The following is a 7,403-nucleotide window of genomic DNA, read 5'->3' on the forward strand; positions in this document are numbered from 1 at the left end:
GATTTTTCACAGGAAGGAATCAATATTCTCTCTCTCTCTCTCTCTCTCTCTCTCTCTCTCTCTCTCTCTCTCTCTCTCTCTCTCTCTCTCTTTGTGTTTTTTGGGTCACACCCGGCAGTGCTCAGGGGTTATTCCTGGCCCCAGGCTCAGAAATTGCTCCTGGCAGGCACGGAGGACCATATGGGACACCGAGATTCGAACCAATAACCTCCTTCATGAAAGGCAAACAAACGCCTTACCTCCATGCTATCTCTCCGGCCCTGGAATCAATATTCTCAAGAATTCCTTCAATGCAAGAAAAACTATAGGATGATGATAAAAGAAACTGCACTTTCCTTGATGACAGAAAAATTATATAGAAACAGAAGGGAATTAGTAACATTTGTCTCTGAAGATAGGATTCATGGGAATTCTTGCCCAACCACTGAGTACTCATACTTTGGCCCAAGCCCTGATTTCTGCATCTTATCCAGAATCCTATAAGCTTATGAGTTCCCTTCAGGATCTCTGGAACTGCTTTAGGAACTCCTTTTCCTCCTTTCCCCCTCTTCAAATAAGGTCATTTTTAATCAGTTTTAGTTTAAGCACCATGATTTACCATATTGATAATGGCAGAATTTCATGCAGACAAAATTTTAACATCACAATCTTCACCTGTTTCAACTTCCCTCCACCATGCCCCAGTGCACCCTCTCCTATTCCTCCATCCCCTCTACAGTGATTTGCATTCTACTACAGACCAGGTCTCAGTTTCTGTTGCCTCTGAACATTTGTTGTTTCTCTGCTATGTTTCTTTATATCCTACATGAGGGAGTTCATTCTGTATCTGTCTCTCTCCTGCTGACTAACTTCACTCAGCATGATACTTTCCAGATCCACCCATGTAGCAGCAAATTGCTTGATTTCCAGACAAGGTAATCTGACATTATCTTTTCATATTGGACTTTAATGTCAGTTTTGCTCAAAGAGAGCTTATTTCAGCTAACAAAATGTTTGAAAATGCTGGTCTATGAAACAGGTCTATGTTCTGCTTCACAGGAGAGCAGGCATGTCCTATGTCTATGTGCTAAGTTTCTGAAGTGGAGGTGGCCGAAGGAAACATACCACAAAGATCCCTGGTACATGAGGTCACATGAAGTTGTAGCCATCTCCAAATTCCTTGTGAGCAATATGACTATTACTTATTCTAATATACTGATGTAAGTTTTTGTTTCTAGGCATTATTTTTATTTTTGTTTTGCTTTTGTTTGGGGGCCACACACTCAACCCACTGAATGATCTCTACAGTCCTTGATTTTTTTGTTTGGTTGTTTTTGGTTTTTGGGCCACACCCAGCAGTGCTCAGTCATTGTTGGGAAGACCTTATGTGATCTTTATGAGATTAGAACCAGAATTGACAAGATAAGTAACCTATTCCTTATACTAGCTTTCCACCCATCACTCTAGTATTTTAATGGAGGAAGATGTTATAAACCAGTGATGGCTAACCTTTTTGAGCCTGAGTGCCCAAACTGCCGCACAAAACCAAAGAATTTCCTCAAAGTGCCAGCCCATCAATTAAACCTTAATAGCAAGATTTTAGTATCTAAAAACCCTTTATAAATGTTATAAATTTATTAATTCCGGACCTTCCTGCATGCCAGCTGCAAGGCCTTCACATGCCACAGCTGTCTCACGTACCATAGGTTCACCATCATGGTTATAAACATTCTTGGCCCTGTGAAATCTAAGTACTTAACTTTGTCTACAGTGGGTAGGGTGTTTGCCTTGCATGCAGCCAACTCGGGTTCCATCCCTGGCATCCCATTTGATCCCCCAAGCCTGCCAGGAGCAATTCCTGAGTTAGAGCCAGGAACACCTGAGCACTAAAACAAAAACAGAGCCTTTGTCTAAGGTCTAATGCTCACTTTGGCAGCACATATACTAAAATTGGAATGATACAGAGAAGATTAGCATGGCCCCTGCGCAAGAATGACACGTAAGGGCTGAAGAGATAGCATGAAGGTAGGGCGTTTGCCCTTCATGCAGAAGGATGGTGGTTTGAATCCTGGCATCCCATATGGTCCCTCGAGCCTGTCAGGAGTGATTTTTTTTTGTTGTTTTTGTTTTTGGGCCACACCCGGCGGTGCTCAGGGGTTACTTCTGGCTGTCTGCTCAGAAATAGCTCCTGGCAGGCACGGGGGACCATATGGGACACCGGGATTCAAACCAACCACCTTTGGTTCTGGATTGGCTGCTTGCAATCAGGAGCGATTTCTGAGCATAGGCATAGGCATAGAGCCAGGAGGAACCCCTGAGCACTGCCGGGTATAACCCAAAAACAAACAAATAAACAGACAAACAACAAAGAAAACAAAAAACCAAAAAACAGTGGGCAAAATTGTCACTGTATAAGAGGATATTCAATAAGAGTTATAGCTGTTGGGCTGGAGAGATAGCATGGAGGCAGGGCATTTGCTTTGCATGCAGGAGGACAATGGTTCAAATCCCGGCACCCCATATGGTCCCCCGAGCCTGCCAGGAGTGATTTCTGAGCGTAGAGCCAGGAGTAACCCCTGAGTGCTGCCAGGTGTGACCAAAAAAACAAAACAAAACAAAACAAAAAACAGAATGACATGCAAGGGCCCGGAGAGATAGCACAGCGGCGTTTGCCTTGCAAGCAGCCAATCCAGGACCAAAGGTGGTTGATTCGAATCCCGGTGTCCCATATGGTCCCCTGTGCCTGCTAGGAGCTATTTCTGAGCAGACAGCCAGGAGTAACCCCTGAGCACCGCCAGGTGTGGCCCCCCCCCAAAAAAAACAAAAACAAAAAAAAAGAATAGGTCTAATTATAGCATTATTTTCATTGAGTAATGGTGGTTTTTTCAAGCACTAATCTTTTTTTGAAGGGGAGGGGTTTGGGCCACACCAGGTGGCAATCAGGGGTTACTCCAGGCTCTAACTCAGGAATCGCTCCTGGCAGGCTCAGGGGACCATATGGGATGCCAGGGATCAAACCCAGGTTCATCTCAGGTCGGTGTGTGCAAGGCAAACACCCTACTGCTGTGCTATCACTCCGACCCCCTAAGCACTAATGTCTTTGACATCATCCCTGAGTCTGGAAACCATGATAAAAACTGATAAAAAAAAATAGTATTGTTGATTTTGCTCTTTTTTTTAATTCTTCTTTTTCCCCAATTAGGAAAAGAAATGCAAGGGGAAAGTTAACATCCTTGTCCAAATGTTAATGTTCTCCAAGAATGCAGAACTTCCCATCAAAAGAGCTGCAGTCTTGTTTGTAGGTACAAAGAAGATTTCTTTTCACATTTCTATAGTCACTTTAATTTACTTTCCTAAGTAGTGTTGTTGATTGACCCCAATCCCATTCTTTGTGAGGATGGCCTTGGAAACACTTTGGAGAAAAGGGATATTACATATCGGTAACTATCACAAATATCAGCAGGCCAATTCTGTTGGTGACTTAGGAACTAAAGCGAGACCACAGTCTAACTTTATTTTGACTTCAGGGATATGTTCAAGATACATGGATCACAAGGATCTCAGTATGTATGACATGGAGTGGATAGAGAATGGTAAGTAGTAAAACCACTTGGTATCTTAGATTTTGGAAAATATCAGACAGTGATTATGAACATGCTCTGTGTAGAGCTAAGACTTACAGATCCAACACAAAGCAATAGTATAAAGCCACATTTTGCATATAAAACAACTGGAGATAACCTGAGTGAAGATCCCGTCCCAGTCCAATTCTTTAGGAAAGATCATGATCCCATTTGTCTAGAATGAATGCCTGAACTTGGTCAAGAAATAGGCATGCTGGAAAAACTCCCTGTCCCTCTCTACCTCCCTTTCTCTTTCCTCTCTCTCTCTCCTTTCCCTCTCTTCCTCTCCCTCTTTCTCTCCCTCTCTCTCCCCCTCCCTATCCTTCTCTTCCTCTCTTTCTCCCTCCCTCTCTTCCTCCCTCCCTCCCTCTCTCCCTCCTCTTCTCCCTCTCTTCCTCTCCCTATCATTCCTTTCTCTCTCTCCCTCTTTCTCCCTCTCTGTCCCTCTCCTCCTCCTCTCTCTCCTTCCCTCTCTCTCCCCCTCCCTATCCTTCTCTTCCTCTCTTTCTCCCTCCCTCTCTTCCTCCCTCCCTCCCTCTCTCCCTCCTCTTCTCCCTCTCTTCCTCTCCCTATCATTCCTTTCTCTCTCTCCCTCTTTCTCCCTCTCTGTCCCTCTCCTCCTCCTCTCTCTCTTCTTCTTTTTTTTTTTTTGGTTTTTTTTGGGCCACACCCGGCAGTGCTCAGGGGTTACTCCTGGCTGTCTGCTCAGAAATAGCTCCTGGCAGGCATGGGGGACCATATGGGACACCGGGATTCGAACCAACCACCTTTGGTCCTGGATCGGCTGCTTGCAAGGCAAACGCCGCTGTGCTATCTCTCCGGGCCCCTTCTTTTTTTTTTTTTTAAAGTCCATAATTTTTTTTATTTTATTTAAACACCTTGATTACATACATGATTGTGTTTGGGTTTCAGTCATGTAAAGAACACCACCCATCACCAGTGCAACGTTCCCATCACCAATATCCCAAACCTCTCTCTCTTCTTTCCTCTCTCTCCTCCCTCTCTTTTCCTCTTACTCCTTTCTTCTTTCCCCCTCTCCCTCTCCCTCTCCCCCCCCCTCTCCACTCTCTCCCTCTCCTTCACTATCTCTTTCTCATCTCATAAAAAGAAGCAAAAAAAAAAAGAAAAAAAGAAATAGGCATTTTTGGGGCCAGAGATATAGCATGGAGGTGGGGCAATTGCCTTGCATGCAGAAGGACGGTGGTTCGAATCCCGGCATCTCATATGGTCCCCTGAGCCTGCCAGGAGCTATTTCTGAGCACAGAGACAGGAGTAACCCCTGAGCGCTGCTGGATGTAACCAGGAAAGGAAAGGAAAGGAGAGGAGAGGAGAGGAGAGGAGAGGGGAGGGGAGGGGAGGGGAGGGGAGGGGAGAGGAGGGGAGGGGAGGGGAGGGGAGAGGAAAAAGGAAAAAGAAAAAGAAAAGGAAAAAGAAATAGGCATTTTAGTCTCAAATACAGAGGGTGGGAGGGGGGAGGTTGGGGGATTGGTGGTGGTAATGTTGCACTGGTGAAGAGGGGTGTTCTCTTTATGATTGATACCCAACTACAAACATATTTGTAACCATGGTTACAATAAATAACACAATAAATGTGTTATTTAAAAAAAAAGATACTATTTAAAAAAATAAAAATAAAGCATTATTTCAGGGCCAGAGAGATAGCACAGTGATAGGGCATTTGCCTCGCAAGCAGCCGATCCAGGATGGATGGCGGTTCGAATCCTGGCATCTCATATGGTTTCCCAAGCCTGCCAGAAGTGATTTCTTTCTTTTTTTTTTTTTTTTTTTTTGGTTTTTGGGCCACACCCTGTGACGCTCAGGGGTTACTCCTGGCTATGCGCTCAGAAGTTGCTCCTGGCTTCTTGGGGGACCATATGGGACGCCGGGGGATCGAACCGCGGTCCGTGCGCAGGCAAGGCAGGCACCTTAGCTCCAGCGCCACCGCCCGGCCCCAGAAGTGATTTCTGAGTGCAGAGCCAGGAGTAGCTCCTGAGTGCTGCCGGGTGTGACCCAAAACCAAAATTAAATAAATAAATAAATAAAACAATATTTGATCGGATCCCCAATATTGAGTAAACTAAAAAGTCATTTTTTCCTCATAGTTAAAAATGTTTCCTTGTGGAGCCGGAAAATAGCACAGTGTGGGGCATTTGCCTTGAGCATGGTCGACCCGAGACAGAAAAAGAAAAAATAAATCAGGCAATTCTTAGGAACACTATCTTAATCAATCATGTTGGTCCCCACCAAGTACAACAGAGATTAATGCAACACTATTTATAGAAGTGGTTGATCTGGGAGGTAGTAGAACTGGATGACAGATTAATAATTATATAAGATAGACATATACAGATGGTGTTTTGAATTATCACTAAGTGGTTTATTTTCTCTATTTGTACTGCGCTGAGTCTGTAGCACTCAGAGAATTATTCCCACATCAGAACTAATCCTGGGGCCAGAGAGATAGCACAGACGTATGGTGTTTGCTTGCATGCGACCAACCAGGGATGGATATACAGACCTGGGTTTGATTCCCAGCATCCCATATGGTCTCCTGAGCCTCCCAGGAGTGATTTCTGAGCACAGAGCCAGGAATAACCCTTGAGCACTGCCGGGTGTGACCCAAAAACTAAAAAAGAAAAAAACAGAACTAATCCTATGGGCAGGAGCCTTGAGTTTGATTCTCACCATTGTTTATATTTCCTGGAAGTAGACCCTGATGCACCACCTGGATTGACTCTAAATTAATTAATCAATCAATTAATTAATTAATTAATAAAATAAAATGAACCAATCCTGAATTTCCAATCCCACAATTAGAAAAAGCCATGAAATGGGGCCAGAGAGATAGCATGGAGGTAAGACGGTTTGCCTTGCATGCAGAAGAATGGTGGTTCAAATCCCGGCATCATATATGGTTCCCCCAAGCCAGCCTGCCAGGGGCGATTTCTGAGCGTAGAGCCAGGAGTAATCCCTGAGAGCTGCCAGATGTGACCTAAAAACCAAAAAAAAAAAAAAGAAAAGAAAGAGAGGAAAAAAAAGAAAAAGCCATGAAATGCTGGATTACAACCCAGCATTACAACAACTTTTGAGAAATTAAAACTGAACAATTCACCACTTTTAAAATAAATATATAGGGGCCAGAGAGATAGTGTAGTGGTAGGGTGTTTGCCTTCCAAGCGGCAGACCCTTGAGGGACCCGGTTGGATTCCTGGCATTCCCATATGGTCCCCCAGGCCTGCTAGGGGCAGTTTCTGAGTGCAAAGTCAGGAGTAGCCCCTGACTGCCACTGATGTGGCCCAAAAACCAATCAATCAATCAATCAGTCAAAGTTTTTTATTTTTTTTTGAGGGAGGCAGACCAATCAATCAAAGTTTTGGGACCAGAGTGATAGCACAGCATTAGGGCATTTGCCTTGCATAAGGCCCATCTAGGACGGACCTAGGTTTAATCCCAGAACCCCAGATGATCCCCTAGCACCACTAGGCATATCCCTAAAAACAAGCCAGAAATAACCCTTGAATATTGCCAGGTATGGTTTAAAAACTTAAAAAAGAATGCTATCTTGCTTTGCAATAAAAACCAAAAAATAATATATTGGGATATATTGGGAATATATTTGGGATATATTTGCCATATGCTATCTTTAATAAACAGTCTGTACTCAAATAAGTATATTTGAAAAGCAAATAGAAAAAATGAACAATAAATAGATAAAATTTTCTACAAATTTACTATAGTAATTTTAGTAATCAAAATTTAAAAATAAATTAATAAAATTATACCAGTTAGGGCCAGAGACAT

At 43.5% G+C, this 7,403-nt stretch overlaps 1 non-coding gene across 1 annotated transcript; it reads left to right on the top strand.

The window, feature by feature from the left end:
* Window positions 1-1,899: 1,899 nt before the first annotated feature.
* LOC126019927 (U6 spliceosomal RNA) lies at window positions 1,900-2,006 on the top strand. The gene has a single exon (XR_007499532.1). It is a non-coding gene; the product is annotated as a U6 spliceosomal RNA (small nuclear RNA).
* The last annotated feature ends 5,397 nt before the right edge of the window (window positions 2,007-7,403 follow it).

Source organism: Suncus etruscus, chromosome 9, assembly GCF_024139225.1.
Source record: "Suncus etruscus isolate mSunEtr1 chromosome 9, mSunEtr1.pri.cur, whole genome shotgun sequence".
Lineage (NCBI taxonomy): Eukaryota > Metazoa > Chordata > Mammalia > Eulipotyphla > Soricidae > Suncus > Suncus etruscus.